Source organism: Schistocerca gregaria, chromosome 2 (genome assembly GCF_023897955.1).
Source record: "Schistocerca gregaria isolate iqSchGreg1 chromosome 2, iqSchGreg1.2, whole genome shotgun sequence".
Taxonomy (NCBI): domain Eukaryota; kingdom Metazoa; phylum Arthropoda; class Insecta; order Orthoptera; family Acrididae; genus Schistocerca; species Schistocerca gregaria.
This window is the reverse complement of record NC_064921.1, coordinates 441,717,031-441,732,566: the sequence shown is the minus strand read 5'-3', so window position 1 is coordinate 441,732,566 and position 15,536 is coordinate 441,717,031. Positions and strand designations below refer to the sequence as shown.

At 46.6% G+C, this 15,536-nt stretch overlaps 4 non-coding genes across 4 annotated transcripts; all 4 read left to right on the top strand.

The window, feature by feature from the left end:
* The first annotated feature begins 1,225 nt into the window (after nucleotides 1–1,225).
* Trnas-gcu (transfer RNA serine (anticodon GCU)) lies at nucleotides 1,226–1,307 on the top strand. The gene has a single exon. It is a non-coding gene; the product is annotated as a tRNA-Ser (tRNA).
* A 6,961-nt stretch (nucleotides 1,308–8,268) lies between these two features.
* On the top strand, nucleotides 8,269–8,350 carry Trnas-gcu (transfer RNA serine (anticodon GCU)). The gene has a single exon. It is a non-coding gene; the product is annotated as a tRNA-Ser (tRNA).
* An 839-nt stretch (nucleotides 8,351–9,189) lies between these two features.
* On the top strand, nucleotides 9,190–9,271 carry Trnas-gcu (transfer RNA serine (anticodon GCU)). The gene has a single exon. It is a non-coding gene; the product is annotated as a tRNA-Ser (tRNA).
* Nucleotides 9,272–10,110: 839 nt separating this feature from the next.
* Nucleotides 10,111–10,192, top strand: Trnas-gcu (transfer RNA serine (anticodon GCU)). Its single transcript has one exon. It is a non-coding gene; the product is annotated as a tRNA-Ser (tRNA).
* Nucleotides 10,193–15,536: the final 5,344 nt, after the last annotated feature.

The following is a 15,536-nucleotide window of genomic DNA, read 5'->3' as shown; positions in this document are numbered from 1 at the left end:
TATTTTTTTCTTTCCTTCATTCTACATTGCTTTGTTTTTTTTTTCTTTTCTTCTTCAAATGTCACAGTGACGTATACTAAAACAGTGTTACGACAAGGACTATTTTATTTTCTTCTGTTTTTCTAGCGGACCAGAGTTCCTTTTTCATTTTCTATAAAAAAATTATCTTTGGTTTGGAAATCGGAATAGTTCAGAAGAATAAGTAATTCAGAAATCATGGCAGATGAAGCCGACGCCGACGAAGGCGATTTATGGCGAGCGCAAGGCGGGGCTGAAGGGGAGGAAGGAGGCCCTAAAAAAAAAAAAAAAAAAAAAAAAGTGGTTAAGGCGTTGGACTGCTAATCCAATGTGCTCTGCACGCGTGGGTTCGAATCCCATCCTCGTCGAAGAATTTTACGTAAAGCACGCGTTTGCGGTCACTCCTTCCCCATGCGAAACGCCTCTCAGTAGTAACAACGAAGCGTGTACGAGGCCGATAGCGTGTGTATGAAATACGAGACAAAAATGCTTACCAGATGAAAGCGCACAACATTCCATAGCGTATGCCCTTCGAATTAAACATCATTTCGAGATGTATAAGCCAATCAAACTTCGGCTCCAGCGAAGAGTATGTCGGTATCTGCGAACGACGAGTTCTTATTTATATTTAAGTGCATACCTGTCGCAGTCATTTTAACGTATCGAGCCTATAATAATCCATCTGTAGCACAACTGTCGCCTCTCGACAGTTTGCTTTGCGTCAGGCCGCCATATACAGAAGCGATTTGGCAGGGCCTACTGGAGAGACTTGACTTTGCAGACATCCGTCGCTAAGGGCTGCCCAAACACCAAGCTCCATCGCAAACAGCAGGACAATCTTGGGCTAGGACGAACGTCAAAACCTTGCAAGTAATATCAGTGTAGCGTATCGAGCTGTACGTTTCGTTGCAGTAAGTCGTGGGAAAAAATGCCCAGCACATCTCTCATGTGCATTAGACGACACTGCATGTCGATACAATGCTTATTCCTGCAGTAAATAAGTGGTCCGGTGATTTTGCCCCGATCGGATATCGACGTGGACGGATGCTGTCATTAAATGACTCGCGAGTGGGAGCTTGGTCGGCTGCACTGCAGCTGGGCATTAGACGTTAACACCGGCCCAGTACGATGTTTTGAAAGCGTTTTCGAATCGACAAATGTCTTCTTTCCGCAAGCGCTCGCCAAAGACACAGCTGTAGTTCCAGCAGACGAGGTGGCCGAGTGGTTAAGGCGTTGGACTGCTAATCCAATGTGCTCTGCACGCGTGGGTTCGAATCCCATCCTCGTCGAAGAATTTTACGTAAAGCACGCGTTTGCGGTCACTCCTTCCCCATGCGAAACGCCTCTCAGTAGTAACAACGAAGCGTGTACGAGGCCGATAGCGTGTGTATGAAATACGAGACAAAAATGCTTACCAGATGAAAGCGCACAACATTCCATAGCGTATGCCCTTCGAATTAAACATCATTTCGAGATGTATAAGCCAATCAAACTTCGGCTCCAGCGAAGAGTATGTCGGTATCTGCGAACGACGAGTTCTTATTTATATTTAAGTGCATACCTGTCGCAGTCATTTTAACGTATCGAGCCTATAATAATCCATCTGTAGCACAACTGTCGCCTCTCGACAGTTTGCTTTGCGTCAGGCCGCCATATACAGAAGCGATTTGGCAGGGCCTACTGGAGAGACTTGACTTTGCAGACATCCGTCGCTAAGGGCCGCCCAAACACCAAGCTCCATCGCAAACAGCAGGACAATCTTGGGCTAGGACGAACGTCAAAACCTTGCAAGTAATATCAGTGTAGCGTATCGAGCTGTACGTTTCGTTGCAGTAAGTCGTGGGAAAGAATGCCCAGCACATTTCTCATGTGCATTAGACGACACTGCATGTCGATACAATGCTTATTCCTGCAGTAAATAAGTGGTCCGGTGATTTTGCCCCGATCGGATATCGACGTGGACGGATGCTGTCATTAAATGACTCGCGAGTGGGAGCTTGGTCGGCTGCACTGCAGCTGGGCATTAGACGTTAACACCGGCCCAGTACGATGTTTTGAAAGCGTTTTCGAATCGACAAATGTCTTCTTTCCGCAAGCGCTCGCCAAAGACACAGCTGTAGTTCCAGCAGACGAGGTGGCCGAGTGGTTAGCAGTCTGCCTGCGGCAGCGGTGGTGAGCGGACCTCCAGGGCCAGCGCGCTGCGGCAGGAAGTGTTTACGTCAGGCGGTGAGTCGCGTGCTTACAGCGTCTGCTTATTAGTATTCGTTCCGTTCTGTAGGATCTGATATGGAATTATGAATCCGACTAACAGGAAAGATACCTTGAAGTTTACCTTTGATAGGAACTTTTCGAAACCAAATTCGTTTGAAGTTGAAGCATGGTTAGAGGAAACAGCTAAGATTACTTCTGATGACATTGTAGGGATAAATTTCTCTATCGTGACTAGTGTTGTTTATGTGAAATTAACGTCCTCTGAACTGTGTGATAGAATTGTGGAGTCCAGTGGAGGTGTACTGAAGTTTAAACATAGCGATGGTACCGTCAGTGACGTCAGCATTACGCATGCTGGACTGGGCATCCGAACGGCACGTATTTTCGAACTCCCGTTTGAAATAACAGCCGCGCAAATAAATTCTGCATTGACACCTTACGGGAGGGTCATTAACAATTTTGCGGAGCGTTGGTCCAAAGCCCACAAATTTCCGGTGCTTAACGGCGTCAGGCAGGTTAAGATCGATATACAGAAGCACATACCTTCATATATTTACGTAGGTGGACATCGCGGAATTGTCATATATGATGGGCAGCCAAAAACGTGTGCCGGCTGTGGTGCGCCCGGCCACGTGCGCTCTGACTGTATACAAAGACGCGTGACGCAGATACCTGTCGGTGAAGCCGCTAGCCCCCCTGTGACGACGGCACTGCCACTGACATACGCTGTCGCGGCTTCTGGTCTTCCACCCGCGACCCCGCCTGTAGATGCCCCTCGTTTGAATGATGTTTTGGCCGATAACGTCAAAGAACCGAGTGCTGACGCGGCACCGCCGCTACCACACTCAGAGATGGAGGTAACGACGGATGACTCCCCAGTGGTTGATGCCACTGGTACTGAGGATGAAGCAGACGCTGTGTTCCCGGCGGATCAACCCCAGAGTCAACAGTCCACTTCGGATGTTGATGATACTGCGAACCCTAACAGGAAGCCTTCCAAAAAGAAGCGGAGACTTGCACATCAAGGAGCCAATCAGCTCGCCCCACAGCTCCGCGACAAAGCGAAACGAATAAGCAGCCAAATGTGTCAGAACACTTCTGAACCCTCTGAAGTTGGTCTCCCTGCGTCTGGTCGAATGGACATTGATCCTGTAGTGTCTCCCCCTGTGAATCCACGACGGGTGGAAGATAGTGATACCTCGAGTAGAGTCGTTTTGCCGGATACCCACGCTCAAGGAAACGCAGGATCGCTTTTGTCAGAGGCCACTCTCACTGGGAATTGGGCACAGGAAATGGAAGTATTGGATGCGAGCAATGATGCGGCTGTCATGCGGACCATTGAGACGGAATCTTCGGCACCCCCCACAGAGCAGCATACACCAACCGTACCGGGAACTACAGGAACTCCGACTGACGCGCTTGGCCTCAATTTCGTGAGCCATCCTTCTAAGACTGTTTAATTAATAGTATGTGCCTTCTCCCATGAACGAGCCCCAAGCCTATAAAATTGCCACGTTAAACATCAATAAGATACAGTCGTACTGGCGGCTCCGTAATTTACAAGATTTTGTATACGCAGCGGATATCGATATTCTGTTACTTCAAGAAGTCGCTGCGATTGAACTTGACCGAATAACTGGTTATACTACTCTCTCCAATTCCGGGAGCGGTGCGAATTTAGGGACAGCGATTCTGTTAAAAGAAGGGATTGTAGCGACCGACGCAGAAAAACTGCCTGATCATAGAGGGATCGCTGTCACTTTCCATCGGACACGCATAATCAATGTTTACGCCCCGTCCGGCAGTAGCAATAGGCGTGCTAGGGCTGAGTTCTTCACAAGCGCCATAGTCCCACTTTTTAGGGGAACCTACGATCGTATAATTTTTGCGGGTGACTTCAATTGTGTCTTAAGTCCAAAAGACCAGACGCCTAATTTTAACAAATCTGGAGAACTAGAACGTATCGTCCAAGAAATGAACCTCATTGACACATGGGAGCATACGCACGGAGCGGCACCTGGGTTCACTCATGTCACGAACCACTCTGCAAGCCGGCTAGACAGAATCTATGTATCGGCGTGTATGAAGACTCAAGTCCTCCAATCCGAAGTTTGGCCCACAATTTTTTCCGATCATGCCGCATATATTTGTACTGTTAACATGGTCAAGCAAGGCACATTTCGCGGCAGAGGTTTCTGGAAACTTAACAATGCTCTCCTTAACGATGTTGACTGTCACCGTGTCTTTAACGAAACATGGGAGGCATGTGAACGACGGGTTGCACAGTATGCCTCCGTTACTGAATGGTGGATAACACATGCCAAACCAACTTTATCAAAAATGTTTAAACGCTACGCTCGGGACAAATTCTGGTGGCAACGGCAAACGTCTGAGTTTTATTTTACTTGTCTCAGGGAGCTTTACCAGTCCGATGTGACTGTACCTGAAAATTTTATGCAGATTAAAAAAATTAAGGCAAAATTATTAAAACTTCAGCGGCAGCAGGCAGAAGGCTTTCAAATAAGGTCCAGGCCCCAGAATGTGATAGACGACGAAATGACATCCATGTTTCACGTCATTCGTGAAAATAAGAGGGGGCGGCGGAGATTAATAACTCGTCTTCAGTTGAGTGAAGGCGTTGCGCTCATGCGGCAACAAGACATACGGAACGCACTTCACAATCACTTGGCAGGTCTCCTGACAACGACACATACCGACGATGGAACTCACGATGAATTACTCAATAACTTGCAAAGGACTTTGGGTGCTGCTGAAGTCGAAACTCTCATGCGAGAAATTGATGAAGACGAATTGGATTCTGCGCTATCACGAAGTCCGAAAAATAAATCGCCGGGACCCGACGGTCTCACTGCCGAATTTTATCTTACTTTCTGCGACAAATTAAAGCCCAAGTTGTTGAGTATGTTTAATGAAATTTTACGGCCTGATTTTAATGTTCCTCAGGCTCTCGTGGAAGGCATCGTGGTTTTAATCCCTAAACGCCCAATGTGCAGTTCTGTTGACGATTTTCGGCCGCTTACTTTACTGAACAGTGACTACAAAATTTTAGCACGTATTATTTCTAATAGATTGAAAATGTTGATGAATACTGTCATTGGTCAGTACCAGACCAGTGTAGGTGTCGGTAGGACGATCTTCCAAAATTTGTCTCAATACAGGGACGTTATAGCCATTGCAGATGCGTGCAAGATACGGTGTGCGCTAGTTTCCCTTGACTTTTCAAAGGCATTCGACAGAGTAAACCATCAGTTTCTCATCCGGACGATGCATGCCATGGGATTTCCACTACGTTTTATCAATCTTATACATGAGCTCCTTCGTAAAGGAGTAACTCGACTCATGGTGAATGGCCAGCTGAGCGCATCGATTAATATTACTAATTCAGTGCGACAGGGATGCCCTATGTCAATGGCCTTGTTTGCCATTGCCATTGAGCCATTGCTTGTCACCTTGACACAGCGTCTACAAGGATTAACCATCCACGGCATTAAGATTGTTTGTACTGCATATGCGGATGACGTCGGATTTTTGGTCATGGACGAAGGTGAAGTCGAGGAAGCCCTTCAGATCGTCAATAACTACGAACTTGTTGCGGGTGCGAAGTTGAATGCCAGGAAATCTGGCATTATGAACATAGGACGCGGCATCTCGCTGCACCATCACGGTCAGTTGCAACTAATTTCTAAAATGAAATGCCTTGGTATTGAGTACAGGAGCAACATACAGCACACAATTGCGGTGAACTATAGGAATCTCCTGGCAAGTATGCGTGCTTGCATGCAGACCCACTACCTAAGAAGCCTTGATGAACTGCAGAAAGTCACCTTCGCTAATGTCTACCTCACCTCAAAGATTAACTACGTTGCACAAGTACTGCCCATGCCACAGGAGACAGCGAAGCGTATGATGTCCGCTCTAGGCCATTTTGTCACACGTGGACACATTTTTAAAGTCAAGTACGATACGCTCACTCTCTCCACGACCGATGGAGGCTTAAATTTAACAGATGTTCGTTCCCAGTCACGAGCTTTGTACGTATGCACCACCTACAAACGGTGGAGGTCGTTACCGAACAGTCTAACGGCTCACTTGTTAACCGAAATAGCGCCGGCCTGCCTGCAGCCTCCCGTCTCTGTTCAACATATTCCGCCTGCGCTGACTCACTTTAAGAGCTTTTTCATTGCGTTCAGTTACGTACGGTCAACTCTCCCAGAAAATGAGCTTTCCGTGGTGAAGTTAGTTTATAATAAACTACTGGCAACCAAGAACAGGAACAACATCGAACACAAATACCCCAATCATCGCTGGCCAGTGATATGGAAAAACATACATAGCCGCGATTTACCAACGTCAGTGAAAGCCTCTTGGTACAGGGTCGTGAACCGTAAAATAAGTACCAATTCACGACTTCATGCTCTACATTTGGCTGACTCACCTTTGTGCCTAACGTGCAACTTGCCTGATACTGATGAACATCGTTTTCTGTGCACCACTGTCCAAGCAGTTTGGCCATGCATTCGCCGAAAACTGGCTACGATTATGAGGACTTCCCAGCTTTGTATTAAACCTGAAGATTTCCTGTATCCGGATTCAGTGCCGTACCCGAACACCAAACGGAACTCTGTCAATTGGTTGAAGGGTCATTATGTTCATTATTTACAGACGCAAGAACCCAAGAGTGAGGCGGCGTTCTGTCTTTACCTGGCATTACAGTTTCACATACTTTCACAGACGAGACATTACAGGAAACGATATGCGAATTTTTTAGAAGTCGTTCTTCGATGAAAGAAGTATTTTTTTCTTTCCTTCATTCTACATTGCTTTGTTTTTTTTTTCTTTTCTTCTTCAAATGTCACAGTGACGTATACTAAAACAGTGTTACGACAAGGACTATTTTATTTTCTTCTGTTTTTCTAGCGGACCTGAGTTCCTTTTTCATTTTCTATAAAAAAATTATCTTTGGTTTGGAAATCGGAATAGTTCAGAAGAATAAGTAATTCAGAAATCATGGCAGATGAAGCCGACGCCGACGAAGGCGATTTATGGCGAGCGCAAGGCGGGGCTGAAGGGGAGGAAGGAGGCCCTAAAAAAAAAAAAAAAAAAAAAAAAAAGTGGTTAAGGCGTTGGACTGCTAATCCAATGTGCTCTGCACGCGTGGGTTCGAATCCCATCCTCGTCGAAGAATTTTACGTAAAGCACGCGTTTGCGGTCACTCCTTCCCCATGCGAAACGCCTCTCAGTAGTAACAACGAAGCGTGTACGAGGCCGATAGCGTGTGTATGAAATACGAGACAAAAATGCTTACCAGATGAAAGCGCACAACATTCCATAGCGTATGCCCTTCGAATTAAACATCATTTCGAGATGTATAAGCCAATCAAACTTCGGCTCCAGCGAAGAGTATGTCGGTATCTGCGAACGACGAGTTCTTATTTATATTTAAGTGCATACCTGTCGCAGTCATTTTAACGTATCGAGCCTATAATAATCCATCTGTAGCACAACTGTCGCCTCTCGACAGTTTGCTTTGCGTCAGGCCGCCATATACAGAAGCGATTTGGCAGGGCCTACTGGAGAGACTTGACTTTGCAGACATCCGTCGCTAAGGGCTGCCCAAACACCAAGCTCCATCGCAAACAGCAGGACAATCTTGGGCTAGGACGAACGTCAAAACCTTGCAAGTAATATCAGTGTAGCGTATCGAGCTGTACGTTTCGTTGCAGTAAGTCGTGGGAAAAAATGCCCAGCACATCTCTCATGTGCATTAGACGACACTGCATGTCGATACAATGCTTATTCCTGCAGTAAATAAGTGGTCCGGTGATTTTGCCCCGATCGGATATCGACGTGGACGGATGCTGTCATTAAATGACTCGCGAGTGGGAGCTTGGTCGGCTGCACTGCAGCTGGGCATTAGACGTTAACACCGGCCCAGTACGATGTTTTGAAAGCGTTTTCGAATCGACAAATGTCTTCTTTCCGCAAGCGCTCGCCAAAGACACAGCTGTAGTTCCAGCAGACGAGGTGGCCGAGTGGTTAAGGCGTTGGACTGCTAATCCAATGTGCTCTGCACGCGTGGGTTCGAATCCCATCCTCGTCGAAGAATTTTACGTAAAGCACGCGTTTGCGGTCACTCCTTCCCCATGCGAAACGCCTCTCAGTAGTAACAACGAAGTGTGTACGAGGCCGATAGCGTGTGTATGAAATACGAGACAAAAATGCTTACCAGATGAAAGCGCACAACATTCCATAGCGTATGCCCTTCGAATTAAACATCATTTCGAGATGTATAAGCCAATCAAACTTCGGCTCCAGCGAAGAGTATGTCGGTATCTGCGAACGACGAGTTCTTATTTATATTTAAGTGCATACCTGTCGCAGTCATTTTAACGTATCGAGCCTATAATAATCCATCTGTAGCACAACTGTCGCCTCTCGACAGTTTGCTTTGCGTCAGGCCGCCATATACAGAAGCGATTTGGCAGGGCCTACTGGAGAGACTTGACTTTGCAGACATCCGTCGCTAAGGGCCGCCCAAACACCAAGCTCCATCGCAAACAGCAGGACAATCTTGGGCTAGGACGAACGTCAAAACCTTGCAAGTAATATCAGTGTAGCGTATCGAGCTGTACGTTTCGTTGCAGTAAGTCGTGGGAAAGAATGCCCAGCACATTTCTCATGTGCATTAGACGACACTGCATGTCGATACAATGCTTATTCCTGCAGTAAATAAGTGGTCCGGTGATTTTGCCCCGATCGGATATCGACGTGGACGGATGCTGTCATTAAATGACTCGCGAGTGGGAGCTTGGTCGGCTGCACTGCAGCTGGGCATTAGACTTTAACACCGGCCCAGTACGATGTTTTGAAAGCGTTTTCGAATCGACAAATGTCTTCTTTCCGCAAGCGCTCGCCAAAGACACAGCTGTAGTTCCAGCAGACGAGGTGGCCGAGTGGTTAAGGCGTTGGACTGCTAATCCAATGTGCTCTGCACGCGTGGGTTCGAATCCCATCCTCGTCGAAGAATTTTACGTAAAGCACGCGTTTGCGGTCACTCCTTCCCCACGCGAAACGCCTCTCAGTAGTAACAACGAAGCGTGTACGTGGCCGATAGCGTGTGTATGAAATACGAGACAAAAATGCTTACGAGATGAGAGCGCACAACATTCCATAGCGTATGCCCTTCGAATTAAACATCATTTCGAGATGTATAAGCCAATCAAACTTCGGCTCCAGCGAAGAGTATGTCGGTATCTGCGAACGACGAGTTCTTATTTATATTTAAGTGCATACCTGTCGCAGTCATTTTAACGTATCGAGCCTATAATAATCCATCTGTAGCACAACTGTCGCCTCTCGACAGTTTGCTTTGCGTCAGGCCGCCATATACAGAAGCGATTTGGCAGGGCCTACTGGAGAGACTTGACTTTGCAGACATCCGTCGCTAAGGGCCGCCCAAACACCAAGCTCCATCGCAAACAGCAGGACAATCTTGGGCTAGGACGAACGTCAAAACCTTGCAAGTAATATCAGTGTAGCGTATCGAGCTGTACGTTTCGTTGCAGTAAGTCGTGGGAAAGAATGCCCAGCACATTTCTCATGTGCATTAGACGACACTGCATGTCGATACAATGCTTATTCCTGCAGTAAATAAGTGGTCCGGTGATTTTGCCCCGATCGGATATCGACGTGGACGGATGCTGTCATTAAATGACTCGCGAGTGGGAGCTTGGTCGGCTGCACTGCAGCTGGGCATTAGACTTTAACACCGGCCCAGTACGATGTTTTGAAAGCGTTTTCGAATCGACAAATGTCTTCTTTCCGCAAGCGCTCGCCAAAGACACAGCTGTAGTTCCAGCAGACGAGGTGGCCGAGTGGTTAAGGCGTTGGACTGCTAATCCAATGTGCTCTGCACGCGTGGGTTCGAATCCCATCCTCGTCGAAGAATTTTACGTAAAGCACGCGTTTGCGGTCACTCCTTCCCCACGCGAAACGCCTCTCAGTAGTAACAACGAAGCGTGTACGTGGCCGATAGCGTGTGTATGAAATACGAGACAAAAATGCTTACGAGATGAGAGCGCACAACATTCCATAGCGTATGCCCTTCGAATTAAACATCATTTCGAGATGTATAAGCCAATCAAACTTCGGCTCCAGCGAAGAGTATGTCGGTATCTGCGAACGACGAGTTCTTATTTATATTTAAGTGCATACCTGTCGCAGTCATTTTAACGTATCGAGCCTATAATAATCCATCTGTAGCACAACTGTCGCCTCTCGACAGTTTGCTTTGCGTCAGGCCGCCATATACAGAAGCGATTTGGCAGGGCCTACTGGAGAGACTTGACTTTGCAGACATCCGTCGCTAAGGGCCGCCCAAACACCAAGCTCCATCGCAAACAGCAGGACAATCTTGGGCTAGGACGAACGTCAAAACCTTGCAAGTAATATCAGTGTAGCGTATCGAGCTGTACGTTTCGTTGCAGTAAGTCGTGGGAAAGAATGCCCAGCACATTTCTCATGTGCATTAGACGACACTGCATGTCGATACAATGCTTATTCCTGCAGTAAATAAGTGGTCCGGTGATTTTGCCCCGATCGGATATCGACGTGGACGGATGCTGTCATTAAATGACTCGCGAGTGGGAGCTTGGTCGGCTGCACTGCAGCTGGGCATTAGACGTTAACACCGGCCCAGTACGATGTTTCGAAAGCGTTTTCGAATCGACAAATGTCTTCTTTCCGCAAGCGCTCGCCAAAGACACAGCTGTAGTTCCAGCAGACGAGGTGGCCGAGTGGTTCAGTTGCGAGTCAGCCGCCGAGCGGGACGGACGTGTGGCGGAGCTGGACGTCTGGCTGTAGTAAACACAGGCTGAGTCGCTGCGTTTGAGGTTAGTGGTGCTGCTAAGCCGCTATTCGTGTTGCACTTGTATTCATGAAGTTCTAGAATGAATAGGTCGAATTATTTGAGGAAAGACACAATCAAGTTTACTTTCGATCGAAATTTCGTTCGACCTAAAGCATTTGAAATTAAAGCATGGTTTATCGAAAAAGTATTGATTAACGGTGATGATGTTGTCGGAGTTTATCTCTCGTTTGTGACAAATGCTGTGTATCTGAAGATGAAAAGTCCAGAATTATGTAGTTCCATTGTGGATCGTTGCGGAGGTAGCGTGAAGTTTAATCATTCTGATGGGAATGTGAGTGACGTTGCTGTTAGTCATGCTGGGTACGGGATTCGTACGATCAGAGTGTTTGAGCTCCCTTTTGAAATTCCGCCCGAAGAACTTAATGTTGCCCTTCGGCCTTATGGCAGAATTATTTCCAATGTGGCAGAAAGGTGGTCTGAAGCTCATATGTTTCCTGTCTTGAACGGCGTAAGGCAAATTAAGATTGAATTACAGAAGCATGTCCCCTCTTATCTTAATATTTGTGGGTATCGTGCTTTGATTATCTATGATGGGCAACCGCGGACTTGCGCTTTATGCAATTCCACGGAACACATTCGTGCAGAATGTTCACGGAGGCGTGTCCCGCAGTTACCGCGTGACGAGATGCCGAGTTCCGGCCCTGTTGTTGGTATGAAGTTGTCATACGCTGCCGCTGCTGACTTCCGCAGCCGAGGCGAGTCGGTGCCGCCTGTGCGCGGGGAGCCTGCTGCCTCGCGGGCGGTTGTCGATGATACTCCGGCTTCAAGCTCTAGATTTGCGGATGGTCTGCCGATCAGCTCCGCGCCCCTCGAATCTATGCCGACGCCAACTTTTTCCAACTCTCCCACTGTGGTTGCTCGTTCTTCCGCGGACTCGGCCGAAGATCCCCAAATACCCGCAACGGAGGTTTCCTTGAGTCGTCAGGATTCCCACCAACGTGAGGATATTGCCACTAGCTTCCGAGGAGTGGACGCTCCAGGCATCCACTCTGCGGGAACTATGAACGAAGATAGCAATCTGGACATTGGTTTCACGTTGGCGCCCACAGAAGACACTTGCGTCAAGGAAACCACAACGAGCGATAGTGTAGAATTGGAGACTGGGTTGCTACCAGTGGGAGCCATGGAAAAAGATGCGCCTCCTTCTGCCGTTGTGGAATGCGATACGCGGACTTTTGTCCGAAAAAAGGAACAGGCGACGTCAGACGTATCATCCGGTACTTCTCCTGACAGGTCGCAAACTTCATCTCCTGCTAGATCGCCGAAGAGATCTTCGAAGAAAGGCAAGAAGAGGAATTTGGCACACAAAGCAGCAGAGAGTTTAGCTCCTGCATTGCGGGAAAAGTTAAAACATTTAAGGGATAATGAACGACTACGAGAACAATGCCCAGTAGCACGAGTTAACGAGTGTACTGAAGCGGAGATGAGTCGTGCCGATGCAGATGATCTTCAACAACAACCTCGCGCACCGCTTGGCGTCGCAGGTTTGCAGATCGGCACTACTATGGATTTAGACCGAACTGTCTCAGGAAAAGGACTTGATTGGGCCGATGCCCAAGAAGATCGCACCGACCACGGAATGGAGATGGACCTGACACATGCTAGTGGCATTTAATTTTTTTTTTTTTTAATGTCTATTTTTCTTTCTGACAGACTGATTGGAATGGTACAGACGTGACTCTGCATGGGGTATACTTCATTAGCCAATTTCTTTTACCTGCACCTATGCCAACGGAACTGACATATAATGTGACCACGATCAATATAAATCGGATTCGCAGTGAAACGAAAGTCGCTTCTTTAAAAGATTTCCTTTACCAGTCGGATACTGATATAGCCCTCCTACAGGAATTTAATGTCCACAACTTTTATGTCCCAGGTTTTCAAGAGATTTCAAATATTGCACCGGAAGCCACATGTGGGACTGCGATCCTTGTCACAGATGGTATTGATGTGAAGGATATCTGTCTGTTAGAAAATGGGAGGGGCATCAGTTGTAAAATTTTTACTACTACTGTTTTAAATGTATATGTCCCCTCTGGTAACAACGCTAGAGATGATAGGGCTAATTTTTTTAAGAACGATATGGTCTATTTACTTAAGGGGAATCCGGCGGAAGCTTTAATCGGTGGTGACTTTAATTGTGTACTTCACAAAAAGGATCAGCGACCAAATTTTAACTTCTCCAGGGAACTGGCGGCTTTGGTGACAAACATGAAGTGGACAGACGTGTGGGAAAGCAAATACCCCACGTTAGTCAAATTTACGTACATCAGTAGTCGCTCGCAAAGCAGAATAGACAGAATATACGTCACAGCAAACCTGGAAAATAAAATCAGTGGTATCGAAGTAATTCCCACTACCTTTTCGGACCATCTCGCAGTGAAATGCAGCATTCGGTTTCAGAAGCAAGGAACGTATTGGGGTCGCCCCTTATGGAAGCTGAATACCCATATGTTGTTCGAGGGTGCCCTATCAAGAACAGTAGCGGAGGTATGGCAGGCTGCTCTACGTATGCGCCATAAATACAGCTCTCGCCTTGCGTGGTGGACCTCATGTGCTAAAAAGAAATTGAGATCATCCCTAATAGCTTACGGGAGGGAGCGAGCGATGTGGTCTCGCAATACCGTTGAATTTTACTATACATGCTTAAGGGAACTATCAGCTCAGCAGATGACTGATGAGGTTTTCATTGAAATAAGGAAGATCAAGGCTCACCTCATAAGTCTCAAGCGACAACAGCTGGAGGGTTTAAAAATTAAATCTCGTGTCCCGACAACGGTGGAGGACGAAAACGCATCGCTGTACCACTTACTCGAACATGAAAGAAATAGAAGACGAGCGTTTATTGCTTGTCTTAGAGTGGGCGATAACCGGGTGCTGACGGAACACTCTGACATTTTAAATGCAGTTTATGGATTTTATTGTACGTTATATACTGATACCCGGTATAATCTAGACTGTGCGAACGATTTGCTACGAACTACAGGTATCGACAACGTTATCAATGACGAGGACAATGTGTCCCATACCACTGCGATCACATGTGAGGAGGTGTTTGATATACTTAAATATTCGTCTACCCGTAAGTCCCCAGGGCCTGATGGCTTGCCTGTAGAGTTTTATTGTAAATTTTGGCCTCTCATCGGTAATCAATTCACAGAAGTGATAAATGAAGTGTTGCAAGGTGTTACTGTTCCACGCGAGTTCAAAGAAAGCGTAACTGTGCTAATACCAAAGGGAAGGAACGCGGCAGTTAAAGATCTCAATCAATTGAGACCAATGTGTTTGATGAACTCGGATTATAAAATAATTGCACGTGTACTGAAGGAAAGACTGAGACCTCTAATGGAGAAGATCACAGGTGACCACCAAACCTGTCTCTCGGGGCGGAATATTTTTAAAACTGTTTGTGAATATAGGGATGTCTCTGCAATTTTTGCAACGTCATCCTCACCAGGAGGCCTTGCCTTTATCGACTTCTCAAAGGCTTTTGACAGGGTCAACCACTTATTTTTGTTCAGAACGTTGACCTATGTGGGTTTTAGTCAACATTTTGTGCAAGTTTTAATTAACATTGTTGAAGGCATCCAAACACAAGTGTCTGTAAATGGGCATTTCACTCCACCCATTGAAATTCGCAACGGCGTCCCGCAGGGAAGTCCTTTGTCAATGCTCCTGTATGTTGTTGCACTGGAGCCTTTACTAAGGAGACTCGATGTCGATCTTGAGGGCATCACGATATCTGGCGTTAACAACGTCACCAATGCATATGCTGATGACGTTGGAGTGGTTATTCGTAGTAAAGAAGATTTAGAGAAATTAACTACGAATATTCAGATCTTTTGTGAAGCTACAGGCGCTAGGGTTAACGAGGTGAAGAGTTCGTTTTTAAATCTTAAAGGTCTTCAAGATGTCCGTTTGGAATGGGCACGCTCCGTCGATCGTCACACCGCTCTGGGTGTCACCTTTTACCGATGTCCGCTTCAGACCATGACCTACAATTGGAAGAAAGTACCGGATACAATCAGAGGAGCCACAATACTCAATCAGACCAGACATCTGAACATTAAACAACGAATCAGAATAATTAATTGGTCCATTTTATCAAAAGCTATATATATAGGTCAAATATTGCCAGTTTCGCAACCCATTGCCAAACGTATAATGAGTATCATTTGCCGATTTATATGGACAGGGAATATTTTTAGAGTAGCAGTCGGTACAGTTACGTTACCTTCCGCTGAAGGTGGCCTAGGTTTAACAGATATATGGCGGAAGACTACGGCGTTATAGATAAAGAGGACCCTACAAATTATAGAAAAACATCCACATAGTATTACAGCCAGGCTGTATC